The sequence below is a fragment of the Ambystoma mexicanum genome, chromosome 7q (genome assembly GCF_040938575.1).
Source record: "Ambystoma mexicanum isolate Mex_15411 chromosome 7q, UKY_AmexF1_1, whole genome shotgun sequence".
Classification (NCBI taxonomy): domain Eukaryota; kingdom Metazoa; phylum Chordata; class Amphibia; order Caudata; family Ambystomatidae; genus Ambystoma; species Ambystoma mexicanum.
Window position 1 is genome coordinate 1,137,138,760 of NC_090941.1, and position 19,769 is coordinate 1,137,158,528.

Consider the following 19,769-nt stretch of genomic DNA (forward strand, 5'->3'; position numbering starts at 1 on the left):
AGTGCCCATAACAGTAACAGCCTCAGACAAGAACAGGGATGCAGACCCATTGGCTGAACATTGCAGTTTTGAATTTCAGATGTCTTGAAACCTCATAGAAATACAGCTTCATGGTTATAAGTGCTTACCTTTTGAGGTTGAAGTTCTGTGAACTAAACAGCAACTTTGGAAGTGTATGTTATAATATTTAGGATGGATTGCATTTGAACATCAGGTGCTCACCTAACAGGAGTTCTTTCTATTTTTCTTTAGTTAGTAAGTGCTTCCATGTTGGGTGAGCAATTGTTGCAATATCCCCACTACAGAAAACCATCTCTCTATACTTTCAAAATCTTCACCAAGCAAGCTCAGAAAAGAGCGGGAAAAATGTGGGAGGAGCTACTTAATGGTTTGGTGCCTTGAGGGCCTTTCAAGGGATAAAAAGGTGGGCACTTCTTCCACAGTGCCCATAGCAGGAACGGCCTCAGATGAGAACAGTGATGCAGGCCAACTGGCTGAACATTGCAGTTTTGAATTTCAGATGTCTTGAAACCTCATAGAAATACAGCTTCAAGCTTGTAAGTGCTTACCTATTGAGGTTGAAGTTCTGTTAACTAAACAACAGCTCTGGAAGTGTATGTTATAATATTTAGAGAATAATTGCATTTGAGCATCAGGTGCTCACCTAACAGGAGTTCTTTCTATTTTTCTTTAGTTAGTAAGTGCTTCCATGTTAGGTGAGCAATTGTTGCAATATCTCCACTGCAGAAAACCATCCCTCTATACTTTCAAAATCTTCACCAAGCAAGCTCAGAAAAGAGCGGGAAAAATGTGGGAGGAGCTACTTAATGGTTTGGTGCCTTCAGGGCCTTTCAAGGGATAAAAAGGCGAGCACTTATTCCACAGTGCCCATACCAGAAACAGCCTCTGACAAGAACAGGGATGCAGACCCTTTGGCTGAACATTGCAGTTTTGAATTTCAGATGCCTTGAAACCTCATAGAAATAAAGCTTCAAGCTTGTAAGTGCTTACCTTTTGAGTTTGAAGTTCTGTGAAATAAACAACAACCCTGGAAGTACATGGTATAATATTTAGGAATGGATTGCATTTGAGCATCAGGTGTTCACCTAACAGGAGTTCTTTCTATTTTTCTTTAGTTAGTAAGTGCTTCCATGTTAGGTGAGCAATTGTTGCAATATCCCCACTACAGAAAACCATCTCTCTATACTTTCAAAATCTTCACCAAGCAACCTCAGAAAAGAGCGGGAAAAATGTGGGAGGAGCTACTTAATGGTCTGGTGCCTTGAGGGCCTTTCAAGGGATAAAAAGGTGGGCCCTTCTCCACAGTGCCCATAGCAGGAACGGCCTCGGATGACAACAGTGATGCAGGCCAACTGGCTGAACATTGCAGTTTTGAATTTCAGATGTCTTGAAACCTCATAGAAATACAGCTTCATGGTTATAAGTGCTTACCTTTTGAGTTTGAAGTTCTGTGAAATAAACAACAACTCTGGAAGTACATGGTATACTATTTAGGGATGGATTGCATTTGAGCATCAGGTGTTCACCTAACAGGAGTTCTTTCTATTTTTCTTTAGTTAGTAAGTGCTTCCATGTTAGGTGAGCAATTGTTGCAATATCCCCACTACAGAAAACCATCTCTCTATACTCTCAAAATCTTCACCAAGCAAGCTCAGAAAGAGCGGGAAAAATGTGGGAGGAGCTACTTAATGGTTTGGTGCCTTCAGGGCCTTTCAAGGGATAAAAAGGCGAGCACTTCTTCCACAGTGCCCATAACAGGAACAGCCTCAGACAAGAACAGGGATGCAGACCCATTGGCTGAACATTGCAGTTTTGAATTTCAGATGTCTTGAAACCTCATAGAAATACAGCTTCATGGTTATAAGTGCTTACCTTTTGAGGTTAAAGTTCTGTGAACTAAACAGCAACTTTGGAAGTGTATGTTATAATATTTAGGATGGATTGCATTTGAACATCAGGTGCTCACCTAACAGGAGTTATTTCTATTTTTCTTTAGTTAGTAAGTGCTTCCATGTTAGGTGAGCAATTGTTGCAATGTCTCCACTACAGAAAACCATCTCTCTATACTTTCAAAATCTTCACCAAGCAAGCTCAGAAAAGAGCGGGAAAAATGTGGGAGGAGCTTCTTAATGGTTTGGTGCCTTCAGGGACTTTCAAGGGATAAAAAGGCTAGAACTTCTTCCACAGTGCCCATACCAGGAACAGCCTCAGACAAGAACAGGGATGCAGACCCTTTGGCTGAACATTGCAGTTTTGAATTTCAGATGTCTTGAAACCTCATAGAAATACAGCTTCAAGCTTGTAAGTGCTTACCTTTTGAGTTTGAAGTTCTGTGAAATAAACAACAACTCTGGAAGTACATGGTATAATATTTAGGGATGGATTACATTTGAGCATCAGGTGTTCACCTAACAGGAGTTCTTTCTATTTTTCTTTAGTTAGTAAGTGCTTCCATGTTAGGTGAGCAATTGTTGCAATATCCCCACTACAGAAAACCATCTCTCTATACTTTCAAAATCTTCACCAAGCAAGCTCAGAAAGAGCGGGAAAAATGTGGGAGGAGCTACTTAATGGTTTGGTGCCTTCAGGGCCTTTCAAGGGATAAAAAGGCGAGCACTTCTTCCACAGTGCCCATAACAGGAACAGCCTCAGACAAGAACAGGGATGCAGACCCATTGGCTGAACATTGCAGTTTTGAATTTCAGATGTCTTGAAACCTCATAGAAATACAGCTTCATGGTTATAAGTGCTTACCTTTTGAGGTTGAAGTTCTGTGAACTAAACAGCAACTTTGGAAGTGTATGTTATAATATTTAGGATGGATTGCATTTGAACATCAGGTGCTCACCTAACAGGAGTTCTTTCTATTTTTCTTTAGTTAGTAAGTGCTTCCATGTTAGGTGAGCAATTGTTGCAATATCCCCACTACAGAAAACCATCTCTCTATACTTTCAAAATCTTCACCAAGCAAGCTCAGAAAAGAGCGGGAAAAATGTGGGAGGAGCTACTTAATGGTTTGGTGCCTTGAGGGCCTTTCAAGGGATAAAAAGGTGGGCACTTCTTCCACAGTGCCCATAGCAGGAACGGCCTCGGATGAGAACAGTGATGCAGGCCAACTGGCTGAACATTGCAGTTTTGAATTTCAGATGTCTTGAAACCTCATAGAAATACAGCTTCAAGCTTGTAAGTGCTTACCTATTGAGGTTGAAGTTCTGTTAACTAAACAACAGCTCTGGAAGTGTATGTTATAATATTTAGAGAATAATTGCATTTGAGCATCAGGTGCTCACCTAACAGGAGTTCTTTCTATTTTTCTTTAGTTAGTAAGTGCTTCCATGTTAGGTGAGCAATTGTTGCAATATCTCCACTGCAGAAAACCATCCATCTATACTTTCAAAATCTTCACCAAGCAAGCTCAGAAAAGAGCGGGAAAAATGTGGGAGGAGCTACTTAATGGTTTGGTGCCTTCAGGGCCTTTCAAGGGATAAAAAGGTGGGCACTTCTTCCACAGTGCCCATAGCAGGAACGGCCTCGGATGAGAACAGTGATGCAGGCCAACTGGCTGAACATTGCAGTTTTGAATTTCAGATGTCTTGAAACCTCATAGAAATACAGCTTCAAGCTTGTAAGTGCTTACCTATTGAGGTTGAAGTTCTGTTAACTAAACAACAGCTCTGGAAGTGTATGTTATAATATTTAGAGAATAATTGCATTTGAGCATCAGGTGCTCACCTAACAGGAGTTCTTTCTATTTTTCTTTAGTTAGTAAGTGCTTCCATGTTAGGTGAGCAATTGTTGCAATATCTCCACTACAGAAAACCATCTCTCTATACTTTCAAAATCTTCACCAAGCAAGCTCAGAAAGAGCGGGAAAAATGTGGGAGGAGCTACTTAATGGTTTGGTGCCTTCAGGGCCTTTCAAGGGATAAAAAGGCGAGCACTTCTTCCACAGTGCCCATAACAGGAACAGCCTCAGACAAGAACAGGGATGCAGACCCATTGGCTGAACATTGCAGTTTTGAATTTCAGATGTCTTGAAACCTCATAGAAATACAGCTTCATGGTTATAAGTGCTTACCTTTTGAGGTTGAAGTTCTGTGAACTAAACAGCAACTTTGGAAGTGTATGTTATAATATTTAGGATGGATTGCATTTGAACATCAGGTGCTCACCTAACAGGAGTTCTTTCTATTTTTCTTTAGTTAGTAAGTGCTTCCATGTTAGGTGAGCAATTGTTGCAATATCCCCACTACAGAAAACCATCTCTCTATACTTTCAAAATGTGGGAGGAGCTACTTAATGGTTTGGTGCCTTCAAGGCCTTTCAAGGGATAAAAAGGCGAGCACTTATTCCACAGTGCCCATACCAGAAACAGCCTCTGACAAGAACAGGGATGCAGACCCTTTGGCTGAACATTGCAGTTTTGAATTTCAGATGTCTTGAAACCTCATAGAAATACAGCTTCATGGTTATAAGTGCTTACCTTTTGAGGTTGAAGTTGTGTGAACTAAACAGCAACTTTGGAAGTGTATGTTATAATATTTAGGATGGATTGCATTTGAACATCAGGTGCTCACCTAACAGGAGTTCTTTCTATTTTTCTTTAGTTAGTAAGTGCTTCCATGTTAGGTGAGCAATTGTTGCAATATCCCCACTACAGAAAACCATCTCTCTATACTTTCAAAATCTTCACCAAGCAAGCTCAGAAAAGAGCAGGAAAAATGTGGGAGGAGCTACTTAATGGTTTGGTGCCTTGAGGGCCTTTCAAGGGATAAAAAGGTGGGCACTTCTTCCACAGTGCCCATAGCAGGAACGGCCTCGGATGAGAACAGTGATGCAGGCCAACTGGCTGAACATTGCAGTTTTGAATTTCAGATGTCTTGAAACCTCATAGAAATACAGCTTCAAGCTTGTAAGTGCTTACCTATTGAGGTTGAAGTTCTGTTAACTAAACAACAGCTCTGGAAGTGTATGTTATAATATTTAGAGAATAATTGCATTTGAGCATCAGGTGCTCACCTAACAGGAGTTCTTTCTATTTTTCTTTAGTTAGTAAGTGCTTCCATGTTAGGTGAGCAATTGTTGCAATATCTCTACTACAGAAAACCATCTCTCTATACTTTCAAAATCTTCACCAAGCAAGCTCAGAAAAGAGCGGGACAAATGTGGGAGGAGCTACTTAATGGTTTGGTGCCTTGAGGGCCTTTCAAGGGATAAAAAGGTGGGCACTTCTTCCACAGTGCCCATAGCAGGAACGGCCTCGGATGAGAACAGTGATGCAGGCCAACTGGCTGAACATTGCAGTTTTGAATTTCAGATGTCTTGAAACCTCATAGAAATACAGCTTCAAGCTTGTAAGTGCTTACCTATTGAGGTTGAAGTTCTGTTAACTAAACAACAGCTCTGGAAGTGTATGTTATAATATTTAGAGAATAATTGCATTTGAGCATCAGGTGCTCACCTAACAGGAGTTCTTTCTATTTTTCTTTAGTTAGTAAGTGCTTCCATGTTAGGTGAGCAATTGTTGCAATATCTCCACTACAGAAAACCATCTCTCTATACTTTCAAAATCTTCACCAAGCAAGCTCAGAAAAGAGCGGGAAAAAATGTGGGAGGAGCTACTTAATGGTTTGGTGCCTTCAGGGCCTTTCAAGGGATAAAAAGGTGGGCACTTCTTCCACAGTGCCCATAGCAGGAACGGCCTCGGATGAGAACAGTGATGCAGGCCAACTGGCTGAACATTGCAGTTTTGAATTTCAGATGTCTTGAAACCTCATAGAAATACAGCTTCAAGCTTGTAAGTGCTTACCTATTGAGGTTGAAGTTCTGTTAACTAAACAACAGCTCTGGAAGTGTATGTTATAATATTTAGAGAATAATTGCATTTGAGCATCGGGTGCTCACCTAACAGGAGTTCTTTCTATTTTTCTTTAGTTAGTAAGTGCTTCCATGTTAGGTGAGCAATTGTTGCAATATCTCCACTACAGAAAACCATCTCTCTATACTTTCAAAATCTTCACCAAGCAAGCTCAGAAAAGAGCGGGAAAAATGTGGGAGGAGCTACTTAATGGTTTGGTGCCTTCAGGGCCTTTCAAGGGATAAAAAGGCGAGCACTTCTTCCACAGTGCCCATAACAGTAACAGCCTCAGACAAGAACAGGGATGCAGACCCATTGGCTGAACATTGCAGTTTTGAATTTCAGATGTCTTGAAACCTCATAGAAATACAGCTTCATGGTTATAAGTGCTTACCTTTTGAGGTTGAAGTTCTGTGAACTAAACAGCAACTTTGGAAGTGTATGTTATAATATTTAGGATGGATTGCATTTGAACATCAGGTGCTCACCTAACAGGAGTTCTTTCTATTTTTCTTTAGTTAGTAAGTGCTTCCATGTTAGGTGAGCAATTGTTGCAATATCCCCACTACAGAAAACCATCTCTCTATACTTTCAAAATCTTCACCAAGCAAGCTCAGAAAAGAGCGGGAAAAATGTGGGAGGAGCTACTTAATGGTTTGGTGCCTTGAGGGCCTTTCAAGGGATAAAAAGGTGGGCACTTCTTCCACAGTGCCCATAGCAGGAACGGCCTCGGATGAGAACAGTGATGCAGGCCAACTGGCTGAACATTGCAGTTTTGAATTTCAGATGTCTTGAAACCTCATAGAAATACAGCTTCAAGCTTGTAAGTGCTTACCTATTGAGGTTGAAGTTCTGTTAACTAAACAACAGCTCTGGACGTGTATGTTATAATATTTAGAGAATAATTGCATTTGCGCATCAGGTGCTCACCTAACAGGAGTTCTTTCTATTTTTCTTTAGTTAGTAAGTGCTTCCATGTTAGGTGAGCAATTGTTGCAATATCTCTACTACAGAAAACCATCTCTCTATACTTTCAAAATCTTCACCAAGCAAGCTCAGAAAAGAGCGGGACAAATGTGGGAGGAGCTACTTAATGGTTTGGTGCCTTGAGGGCCTTTCAAGGGATAAAAAGGTGGGCACTTCTTCCACAGTGCCCATAGCAGGAACGGCCTCGGATGAGAACAGTGATGCAGGCCAACTGGCTGAACATTGCAGTTTTGAATTTCAGATGTCTTGAAACCTCATAGAAATACAGCTTCAAGCTTGTAAGTGCTTACCTATTGAGGTTGAAGTTCTGTTAACTAAACAACAGCTCTGGAAGTGTATGTTATAATATTTAGATAATAATTGCATTTGAGCATCAGGTGCTCACCTAACAGGAGTTCTTTCTATGTTTCTTTAGTTAGTAAGTGCTTCCATGTTAGGTGAGCAATTGTTACAATATCTCCACTACAGAAAACCATCTCTCTATACTTTCAAAATCTTCACCAAGCAAGCTCAGAAAAGAGCGGGAAAAATGTGGGAGGAGCTACTTAATGGTTTGGTGCCTTCAGGGCCTTTCAAGGGATAAAAAGGTGGGCACTTCTTCCACAGTGCCCATAACAGGAACAGCCTCAGACAAGAACAGGGATGCAGACCCATTGGCTGAACATTGCAGTTTTGAATTTCAGATGTCTTGAAACCTCATAGAAATACAGCTTCATGGTTATAAGTGCTTACCTTTTGAGGTTGAAGTTCTGTGAACTAAACAGCAACTTTGGAAGTGTATGTTATAATATTTAGGATGGATTGCATTTGAACATCAGGTGCTCACCTAACAGGAGTTATTTCTATTTTTCTTTAGTTAGTAAGTGCTTCCATGTTAGGTGAGCAATTGTTGCAATGTCTCCACTACAGAAAACCATCTCTCTATACTTTCAAAATCTTCACCAAGCAAGCTCAGAAAAGAGCGGGAAAAATGTGGGAGGAGCTTCTTAATGGTTTGGTGCCTTCAGGGACTTTCAAGGGATAAAAAGGCTAGAACTTCTTCCACAGTGCCCATACCAGGAACAGCCTCAGACAAGAACAGGGATGCAGACCCTTTGGCTGAACATTGCAGTTTTGAATTTCAGATGTCTTGAAACCTCATAGAAATACAGCTTCAAGCTTGTAAGTGCTTACCTTTTGAGTTTGAAGTTCTGTGAAATAAACAACAACTCTGGAAGTACATGGTATAATATTTAGGGATGGATTACATTTGAGCATCAGGTGTTCACCTAACAGGAGTTCTTTCTATTTTTCTTTAGTTAGTAAGTGCTTCCATGTTAGGTGAGCAATTGTTGCAATATCCCCACTACAGAAAACCATCTCTCTATACTTTCAAAATCTTCACCAAGCAAGCTCAGAAAGAGCGGGAAAAATGTGGGAGGAGCTACTTAATGGTTTGGTGCCTTCAGGGCCTTTCAAGGGATAAAAAGGCGAGCACTTCTTCCACAGTGCCCATAACAGGAACAGCCTCAGACAAGAACAGGGATGCAGACCCATTGGCTGAACATTGCAGTTTTGAATTTCAGATGTCTTGAAACCTCATAGAAATACAGCTTCATGGTTATAAGTGCTTACCTTTTGAGGTTGAAGTTCTGTGAACTAAACAGCAACTTTGGAAGTGTATGTTATAATATTTAGGATGGATTGCATTTGAACATCAGGTGCTCACCTAACAGGAGTTCTTTCTATTTTTCTTTAGTTAGTAAGTGCTTCCATGTTAGGTGAGCAATTGTTGCAATATCCCCACTACAGAAAACCATCTCTCTATACTTTCAAAATCTTCACCAAGCAAGCTCAGAAAAGAGCGGGAAAAATGTGGGAGGAGCTACTTAATGGTTTGGTGCCTTGAGGGCCTTTCAAGGGATAAAAAGGTGGGCACTTCTTCCACAGTGCCCATAGCAGGAACGGCCTCGGATGAGAACAGTGATGCAGGCCAACTGGCTGAACATTGCAGTTTTGAATTTCAGATGTCTTGAAACCTCATAGAAATACAGCTTCAAGCTTGTAAGTGCTTACCTATTGAGGTTGAAGTTCTGTTAACTAAACAACAGCTCTGGAAGTGTATGTTATAATATTTAGAGAATAATTGCATTTGAGCATCAGGTGCTCACCTAACAGGAGTTCTTTCTATTTTTCTTTAGTTAGTAAGTGCTTCCATGTTAGGTGAGCAATTGTTGCAATATCTCCACTGCAGAAAACCATCCATCTATACTTTCAAAATCTTCACCAAGCAAGCTCAGAAAAGAGCGGGAAAAATGTGGGAGGAGCTACTTAATGGTTTGGTGCCTTCAGGGCCTTTCAAGGGATAAAAAGGTGGGCACTTCTTCCACAGTGCCCATAGCAGGAACGGCCTCGGATGAGAACAGTGATGCAGGCCAACTGGCTGAACATTGCAGTTTTGAATTTCAGATGTCTTGAAACCTCATAGAAATACAGCTTCAAGCTTGTAAGTGCTTACCTATTGAGGTTGAAGTTCTGTTAACTAAACAACAGCTCTGGAAGTGTATGTTATAATATTTAGAGAATAATTGCATTTGAGCATCAGGTGCTCACCTAACAGGAGTTCTTTCTATTTTTCTTTAGTTAGTAAGTGCTTCCATGTTAGGTGAGCAATTGTTGCAATATCTCCACTACAGAAAACCATCTCTCTATACTTTCAAAATCTTCACCAAGCAAGCTCAGAAAGAGCGGGAAAAATGTGGGAGGAGCTACTTAATGGTTTGGTGCCTTCAGGGCCTTTCAAGGGATAAAAAGGCGAGCACTTCTTCCACAGTGCCCATAACAGGAACAGCCTCAGACAAGAACAGGGATGCAGACCCATTGGCTGAACATTGCAGTTTTGAATTTCAGATGTCTTGAAACCTCATAGAAATACAGCTTCATGGTTATAAGTGCTTACCTTTTGAGGTTGAAGTTCTGTGAACTAAACAGCAACTTTGGAAGTGTATGTTATAATATTTAGGATGGATTGCATTTGAACATCAGGTGCTCACCTAACAGGAGTTCTTTCTATTTTTCTTTAGTTAGTAAGTGCTTCCATGTTAGGTGAGCAATTGTTGCAATATCCCCACTACAGAAAACCATCTCTCTATACTTTCAAAATGTGGGAGGAGCTACTTAATGGTTTGGTGCCTTCAAGGCCTTTCAAGGGATAAAAAGGCGAGCACTTATTCCACAGTGCCCATACCAGAAACAGCCTCTGACAAGAACAGGGATGCAGACCCTTTGGCTGAACATTGCAGTTTTGAATTTCAGATGTCTTGAAACCTCATAGAAATACAGCTTCATGGTTATAAGTGCTTACCTTTTGAGGTTGAAGTTGTGTGAACTAAACAGCAACTTTGGAAGTGTATGTTATAATATTTAGGATGGATTGCATTTGAACATCAGGTGCTCACCTAACAGGAGTTCTTTCTATTTTTCTTTAGTTAGTAAGTGCTTCCATGTTAGGTGAGCAATTGTTGCAATATCCCCACTACAGAAAACCATCTCTCTATACTTTCAAAATCTTCACCAAGCAAGCTCAGAAAAGAGCAGGAAAAATGTGGGAGGAGCTACTTAATGGTTTGGTGCCTTGAGGGCCTTTCAAGGGATAAAAAGGTGGGCACTTCTTCCACAGTGCCCATAGCAGGAACGGCCTCGGATGAGAACAGTGATGCAGGCCAACTGGCTGAACATTGCAGTTTTGAATTTCAGATGTCTTGAAACCTCATAGAAATACAGCTTCAAGCTTGTAAGTGCTTACCTATTGAGGTTGAAGTTCTGTTAACTAAACAACAGCTCTGGAAGTGTATGTTATAATATTTAGAGAATAATTGCATTTGAGCATCAGGTGCTCACCTAACAGGAGTTCTTTCTATTTTTCTTTAGTTAGTAAGTGCTTCCATGTTAGGTGAGCAATTGTTGCAATATCTCTACTACAGAAAACCATCTCTCTATACTTTCAAAATCTTCACCAAGCAAGCTCAGAAAAGAGCGGGACAAATGTGGGAGGAGCTACTTAATGGTTTGGTGCCTTGAGGGCCTTTCAAGGGATAAAAAGGTGGGCACTTCTTCCACAGTGCCCATAGCAGGAACGGCCTCGGATGAGAACAGTGATGCAGGCCAACTGGCTGAACATTGCAGTTTTGAATTTCAGATGTCTTGAAACCTCATAGAAATACAGCTTCAAGCTTGTAAGTGCTTACCTATTGAGGTTGAAGTTCTGTTAACTAAACAACAGCTCTGGAAGTGTATGTTATAATATTTAGAGAATAATTGCATTTGAGCATCAGGTGCTCACCTAACAGGAGTTCTTTCTATTTTTCTTTAGTTAGTAAGTGCTTCCATGTTAGGTGAGCAATTGTTGCAATATCTCCACTACAGAAAACCATCTCTCTATACTTTCAAAATCTTCACCAAGCAAGCTCAGAAAAGAGCGGGAAAAAATGTGGGAGGAGCTACTTAATGGTTTGGTGCCTTCAGGGCCTTTCAAGGGATAAAAAGGTGGGCACTTCTTCCACAGTGCCCATAGCAGGAACGGCCTCGGATGAGAACAGTGATGCAGGCCAACTGGCTGAACATTGCAGTTTTGAATTTCAGATGTCTTGAAACCTCATAGAAATACAGCTTCAAGCTTGTAAGTGCTTACCTATTGAGGTTGAAGTTCTGTTAACTAAACAACAGCTCTGGAAGTGTATGTTATAATATTTAGAGAATAATTGCATTTGAGCATCGGGTGCTCACCTAACAGGAGTTCTTTCTATTTTTCTTTAGTTAGTAAGTGCTTCCATGTTAGGTGAGCAATTGTTGCAATATCTCCACTACAGAAAACCATCTCTCTATACTTTCAAAATCTTCACCAAGCAAGCTCAGAAAAGAGCGGGAAAAATGTGGGAGGAGCTACTTAATGGTTTGGTGCCTTCAGGGCCTTTCAAGGGATAAAAAGGCGAGCACTTCTTCCACAGTGCCCATAACAGTAACAGCCTCAGACAAGAACAGGGATGCAGACCCATTGGCTGAACATTGCAGTTTTGAATTTCAGATGTCTTGAAACCTCATAGAAATACAGCTTCATGGTTATAAGTGCTTACCTTTTGAGGTTGAAGTTCTGTGAACTAAACAGCAACTTTGGAAGTGTATGTTATAATATTTAGGATGGATTGCATTTGAACATCAGGTGCTCACCTAACAGGAGTTCTTTCTATTTTTCTTTAGTTAGTAAGTGCTTCCATGTTAGGTGAGCAATTGTTGCAATATCCCCACTACAGAAAACCATCTCTCTATACTTTCAAAATCTTCACCAAGCAAGCTCAGAAAAGAGCGGGAAAAATGTGGGAGGAGCTACTTAATGGTTTGGTGCCTTGAGGGCCTTTCAAGGGATAAAAAGGTGGGCACTTCTTCCACAGTGCCCATAGCAGGAACGGCCTCGGATGAGAACAGTGATGCAGGCCAACTGGCTGAACATTGCAGTTTTGAATTTCAGATGTCTTGAAACCTCATAGAAATACAGCTTCAAGCTTGTAAGTGCTTACCTATTGAGGTTGAAGTTCTGTTAACTAAACAACAGCTCTGGACGTGTATGTTATAATATTTAGAGAATAATTGCATTTGCGCATCAGGTGCTCACCTAACAGGAGTTCTTTCTATTTTTCTTTAGTTAGTAAGTGCTTCCATGTTAGGTGAGCAATTGTTGCAATATCTCTACTACAGAAAACCATCTCTCTATACTTTCAAAATCTTCACCAAGCAAGCTCAGAAAAGAGCGGGACAAATGTGGGAGGAGCTACTTAATGGTTTGGTGCCTTGAGGGCCTTTCAAGGGATAAAAAGGTGGGCACTTCTTCCACAGTGCCCATAGCAGGAACGGCCTCGGATGAGAACAGTGATGCAGGCCAACTGGCTGAACATTGCAGTTTTGAATTTCAGATGTCTTGAAACCTCATAGAAATACAGCTTCAAGCTTGTAAGTGCTTACCTATTGAGGTTGAAGTTCTGTTAACTAAACAACAGCTCTGGAAGTGTATGTTATAATATTTAGATAATAATTGCATTTGAGCATCAGGTGCTCACCTAACAGGAGTTCTTTCTATGTTTCTTTAGTTAGTAAGTGCTTCCATGTTAGGTGAGCAATTGTTACAATATCTCCACTACAGAAAACCATCTCTCTATACTTTCAAAATCTTCACCAAGCAAGCTCAGAAAAGAGCGGGAAAAATGTGGGAGGAGCTACTTAATGGTTTGGTGCCTTCAGGGCCTTTCAAGGGATAAAAAGGTGGGCACTTCTTCCACAGTGCCCATAGCAGGAACGGCCTCGGATGAGAACAGTGATGCAGGCCAACTGGCTGAACATTGCAGTTTTGAATTTCAGATGTCTTGAAACCTCATAGAAATACAGCTTCAAGCTTGTAAGTGCTTACCTATTGAGGTTGAAGTTCTGTTAACTAAACAACAGCTCTGGAAGTGTATGTTATAATATTTAGAGAATAATTGCATTTGAGCATCAGGTGCTCACCTAACAGGAGTTCTTTCTATTTTTCTTTAGTTAGTAAGTGCTTCCATGTTAGGTGAGCAATTGTTGCAATATCTCCACTACAGAAAACCATCTCTCTATACTTTCAAAATCTTCACCAAGCAAGCTCAGAAAAGAGCGGGAAAAATGTGGGAGGAGCTACTTAATGGTTTGGTGCCTTCAGGGCCTTTCAAGGGATAAAAAGGCGAGCACTTCTTCCACAGTGCCCATAACAGTAACAGCCTCAGACAAGAACAGGGATGCAGACCCATTGGCTGAACATTGCAGTTTTGAATTTCAGATGTCTTGAAACCTCATAGAAATACAGCTTCATGGTTATAAGTGCTTACCTTTTGAGGTTGAAGTTCTGTGAACTAAACAGCAACTTTGGAAGTGTATGTTATAATATTTAGGATGGATTGCATTTGAACATCAGGTGCTCACCTAACAGGAGTTCTTTCTATTTTTCTTTAGTTAGTAAGTGCTTCCATGTTAGGTGAGCAATTGTTGCAATATCTCCACTGCAGAAAACCATCCCTCTATACTTTCAAAATCTTCACCAAGCAACCTCAGAAAAGAGCGGGAAAAATGTGGGAGGAGCTACTTAATGGTCTGGTGCCTTGAGGGCCTTTCAAGGGATAAAAAGGTGGGCCCTTCTCCACAGTGCCCATAGCAGGAACGGCCTCGGATGACAACAGTGATGCAGGCCAACTGGCTGAACATTGCAGTTTTGAATTTCAGATGTCTTGAAACCTCATAGAAATACAGCTTCATGGTTATAAGTGCTTACCTTTTGAGTTTGAAGTTCTGTGAAATAAACAACAACTCTGGAAGTACATGGTATACTATTTAGGGATGGATTGCATTTGAGCATCAGGTGTTCAGCTAACAGGAGTTCTTTCTATTTTTCTTTAGTTAGTAAGTGCTTCCATGTTAGGTGAGCAATTGTTGCAATATCCCCACTACAGAAAACCATCTCTCTATACTCTCAAAATCTTCACCAAGCAAGCTCAGAAAGAGCGGGAAAAATGTGGGAGGAGCTACTTAATGGTTTGGTGCCTTCAGGGCCTTTCAAGGGATAAAAAGGCGAGCACTTCTTCCACAGTGCCCATAACAGGAACAGCCTCAGACAAGAACAGCGATGCAGACCCATTGGCTGAACATTGCAGTTTTGAATTTCAGATGTCTTGAAACCTCATAGAAATACAGCTTCATGGTTATAAGTGCTTACCTTTTGAGGTTGAAGTTCTGTGAACTAAACAGCAACTTTGGAAGTGTATGTTATAATATTTAGGATGGATTGCATTTGAACATCAGGTGCTCACCTAACAGGAGTTATTTCTATTTTTCTTTAGTTAGTAAGTGCTTCCATGTTAGGTGAGCAATTGTTGCAATGTCTCCACTACAGAAAACCATCTCTCTATACTTTCAAAATCTTCACCAAGCAAGCTCAGAAAAGAGCGGGAAAAATGTGGGAGGAGCTTCTTAATGGTTTGGTGCCTTCAGGGACTTTCAAGGGATAAAAAGGCTAGAACTTCTTCCACAGTGCCCATACCAGGAACAGCCTCAGACAAGAACAGGGATGCAGACCCTTTGGCTGAACATTGCAGTTTTGAATTTCAGATGTCTTGAAACCTCATAGAAATACAGCTTCAAGCTTGTAAGTGCTTACCTTTTGAGTTTGAAGTTCTGTGAAATAAACAACAACTCTGGAAGTACATGGTATAATATTTAGGGATGGATTACATTTGAGCATCAGGTGTTCACCTAACAGGAGTTCTTTCTATTTTTCTTTAGTTAGTAAGTGCTTCCATGTTAGGTGAGCAATTGTTGCAATATCCCCACTACAGAAAACCATCTCTCTATACTTTCAAAATCTTCACCAAGCAAGCTCAGAAAGAGCGGGAAAAATGTGGGAGGAGCTACTTAATGGTTTGGTGCCTTCAGGGCCTTTCAAGGGATAAAAAGGCGAGCACTTCTTCCACAGTGCCCATAACAGGAACAGCCTCAGACAAGAACAGGGATGCAGACCCATTGGCTGAACATTGCAGTTTTGAATTTCAGATGTCTTGAAACCTCATAGAAATACAGCTTCATGGTTATAAGTGCTTACCTTTTGAGGTTGAAGTTCTGTGAACTAAACAGCAACTTTGGAAGTGTATGTTATAATATTTAGGATGGATTGCATTTGAACATCAGGTGCTCACCTAACAGGAGTTCTTTCTATTTTTCTTTAGTTAGTAAGTGCTTCCATGTTAGGTGAGCAATTGTTGCAATATCCCCACTACAGAAAACCATCTCTCTATACTTTCAAAATCTTCACCAAGCAAGCTCAGAAAAGAGCGGGAAAAATGTGGGAGGAGCTACTTAATGGTTTGGTGCCTTGAGGGCCTTTCAAGGGATAAAAAGGTGGGCACTTCTTCCACAGTGCCCATAGCAGGAACGGCCTCGGATGAGAACAGTGATGCAGGCCAACTGGCTGAACATTGCAGTTTTGAATTTCAGATGTCTTGAAACCTCATAGAAATACAGCTTCAAGCTTGTAAGTGCTTACCTATTGAGGTTGAAGTTCTGTTAACTAAACAACAGCTCTGGAAGTGTATGTTATAATATTTAGAGAATAATTGCATTTGAGCATCAGGTGCTCACCTAACAGGAGTTCTTTCTATTTTTCTTTAGTTAGTAAGTGCTTCCATGTTAGGTGAGCAATTGTTGCAATATCTCCACTGCAGAAAACCATCCATCTATACTTTCAAAATCTTCACCAAGCAAGCTCAGAAAAGAGCGGGAAAAATGTGGGAGGAGCTACTTAATGGTTTGGTGCCTTCAGGGCCTTTCAAGGGATAAAAAGGTGGGCACTTCTTCCACAGTGCCCATAGCAGGAACGGCCTCGGATGAGAACAGTGATGCAGGCCAACTGGCTGAACATTGCAGTTTTGAATTTCAGATGTCTTGAAACCTCATAGAAATACAGCTTCAAGCTTGTAAGTGCTTACCTATTGAGGTTGAAGTTCTGTTAACTAAACAACAGCTCTGGAAGTGTATGTTATAATATTTAGAGAATAATTGCATTTGAGCATCAGGTGCTCACCTAACAGGAGTTCTTTCTATTTTTCTTTAGTTAGTAAGTGCTTCCATGTTAGGTGAGCAATTGTTGCAATATCTCCACTACAGAAAACCATCTCTCTATACTTTCAAAATCTTCACCAAGCAAGCTCAGAAAGAGCGGGAAAAATGTGGGAGGAGCTACTTAATGGTTTGGTGCCTTCAGGGCCTTTCAAGGGATAAAAAGGCGAGCACTTCTTCCACAGTGCCCATAACAGGAACAGCCTCAGACAAGAACAGGGATGCAGACCCATTGGCTGAACATTGCAGTTTTGAATTTCAGATGTCTTGAAACCTCATAGAAATACAGCTTCATGGTTATAAGTGCTTACCTTTTGAGGTTGAAGTTCTGTGAACTAAACAGCAACTTTGGAAGTGTATGTTATAATATTTAGGATGGATTGCATTTGAACATCAGGTGCTCACCTAACAGGAGTTCTTTCTATTTTTCTTTAGTTAGTAAGTGCTTCCATGTTAGGTGAGCAATTGTTGCAATATCCCCACTACAGAAAACCATCTCTCTATACTTTCAAAATGTGGGAGGAGCTACTTAATGGTTTGGTGCCTTCAAGGCCTTTCAAGGGATAAAAAGGCGAGCACTTATTCCACAGTGCCCATACCAGAAACAGCCTCTGACAAGAACAGGGATGCAGACCCTTTGGCTGAACATTGCAGTTTTGAATTTCAGATGTCTTGAAACCTCATAGAAATACAGCTTCAAGCTTGTAAGTGCTTACCTTTTGAGTTTGAAGTTCTGTGAAATAAACAACAACTCTGGAAGTACATGGTATAATATTTAGGGATGGATTACATTTGAGCATCAGGTGTTCACCTAACAGGAGTTCTTTCTATTTTTCTTTAGTTAGTAAGTGCTTCCATGTTAGGTGAGCAATTGTTGCAATATCCCCACTACAGAAAACCATCTCTCTATACTTTCAAAATCTTCACCAAGCAAGCTCAGAAAGAGCGGGAAAAATGTGGGAGGAGCTACTTAATGGTTTGGTGCCTTCAGGGCCTTTCAAGGGATAAAAAGGCGAGCACTTCTTCCACAGTGCCCATAGCAGGAACGGCCTCGGATGAGAACAGGGATGCAGACCCATTGGCTGAACATTGCAGTTTTGAATTTCAGATGTCTTGAAACCTCATAGAAATACAGCTTCATGGTTATAAGTGCTTACCTTTTGAGGTTGAAGTTCTGTGAACTAAACAGCAACTTTGGAAGTGTATGTTATAATATTTAGGATGGATTGCATTTGAACATCAGGTGCTCACCTAACAGGAGTTCTTTCTATTTTTCTTTAGTTAGTAAGTGCTTCCATGTTAGGTGAGCAATTGTTGCAATATCCCCACTACAGAAAACCATCTCTCTATACTTTCAAAATCTTCACCAAGCAAGCTCAGAAAAGAGCGGGAAAAATGTGGGAGGAGCTACTTAATGGTTTGGTGCCTTGAGGGCCTTTCAAGGGATAAAAAGGTGGGCACTTCTTCCACAGTGCCCATAGCAGGAACGGCCTCGGATGAGAACAGTGATGCAGGCCAACTGGCTGAACATTGCAGTTTTGAATTTCAGATGTCTTGAAACCTCATAGAAATACAGCTTCAAGCTTGTAAGTGCTTACCTATTGAGGTTGAAGTTCTGTTAACTAAACAACAGCTCTGGACGTGTATGTTATAATATTTAGAGAATAATTGCATTTGCGCATCAGGTGCTCACCTAACAGGAGTTCTTTCTATTTTTCTTTAGTTAGTAAGTGCTTCCATGTTAGGTGAGCAATTGTTGCAATATCTCTACTACAGAAAACCATCTCTCTATACTTTCAAAATCTTCACCAAGCAAGCTCAGAAAAGAGCGGGAAAAATGTGGGAGGAGCTACTTAATGGTTTGGTGCCTTCAGGGCCTTTCAAGGGATAAAAAGGTGGGCACTTCTTCCACAGTGCCCATAGCAGGAACGGCCTCGGATGAGAACAGTGATGCAGGCCAACTGGCTGAACATTGCAGTTTTGAATTTCAGATGTCTTGAAACCTCATAGAAATACAGCTTCATGGTTATAAGTGCTTACCTTTTGAGGTTGAAGTTCTGTGAACTAAACAGCAACTTTGGAAGTGTATGTTATAATATTTAGGATGGATTGCATTTGAACATCAGGTGCTCACCTAACAGGAGTTCTTTCTATTTTTCTTTAGTTAGTAAGTGCTTCCATGTTAGGTGAGCAATTGTTGCAATATCTCCACTGCAGAAAACCATCCCTCTATACTTTTAAAATCTTCACCAAGCAAGCTCAGAAAAGAGCGGGAAAAATGTGGGAGGAGCTACTTAATGGTTTGGTGCCTTCAGGGCCTTTCAAGGGATAAAAAGGCGAGCACTTATTCCACAGTGCCCATACCAGAAACAGCCTCTGACAAGAACAGGGATGCAGACCCTTTGGCTGAACATTGCAGTTTTGAATTTCAGATGCCTTGAAACCTCATAGAAATACAGCTTCAAGCTTGTAAGTGCTTACCTTTTGAGTTTGAAGTTCTGTGAAATAAACAACAACTCTGGAAGTACATGGTATAATATTTAGGGATGGATTGCATTTGAGCATCAGGTGTTCACCTAACAGGAGTTCTTTCTATTTTTCTTTAGTTAGTAAGTGCTTCCATGTTAGGTGAGCAATTGTTGCAATATCCCCACTACAGAAAACCATCTCTCTATACTTTCAAAATCTTCACCAAGCAACCTCAGAAAAGAGCGGGAAAAATGTGGGAGGAGCTACTTAATGGTCTGGTGCCTTGAGGGCCTTTCAAGGGATAAAAAGGTGGGCCCTTCTCCACAGTGCCCATAGCAGGAACAGCCTCGGATGACAACAGTGATGCAGGCCAACTGGCTGAACATTGCAGTTTTGAATTTCAGATGTCTTGAAACCTCATAGAAATACAGCTTCATGGTTATAAGTGCTTACCTTTTGAGTTTGAAGTTCTGTGAAATAAACAACAACTCTGGAAGTACATGGTATACTATTTAGGGATGGATTGCATTTGAGCATCAGGTGTTCACCTAACAGGAGTTCTTTCTATTTTTCTTTAGTTAGTAAGTGCTTCTATGTTAGGTGAGCAATTGTTGCACTATCCCCACTACAGAAAACCATCTCTCTATACTTTCAAAATCTTCACCAAGCAAGCTCGGAAAAGAGCGGGAAAAATGTGGGAGGAGCTACTTAATGGTTTGGTGCCTTGAGGGCCTTTCAAGGGATAAAAAGGTGGGCACTTCTTCCACAGTGCCCATAGCAG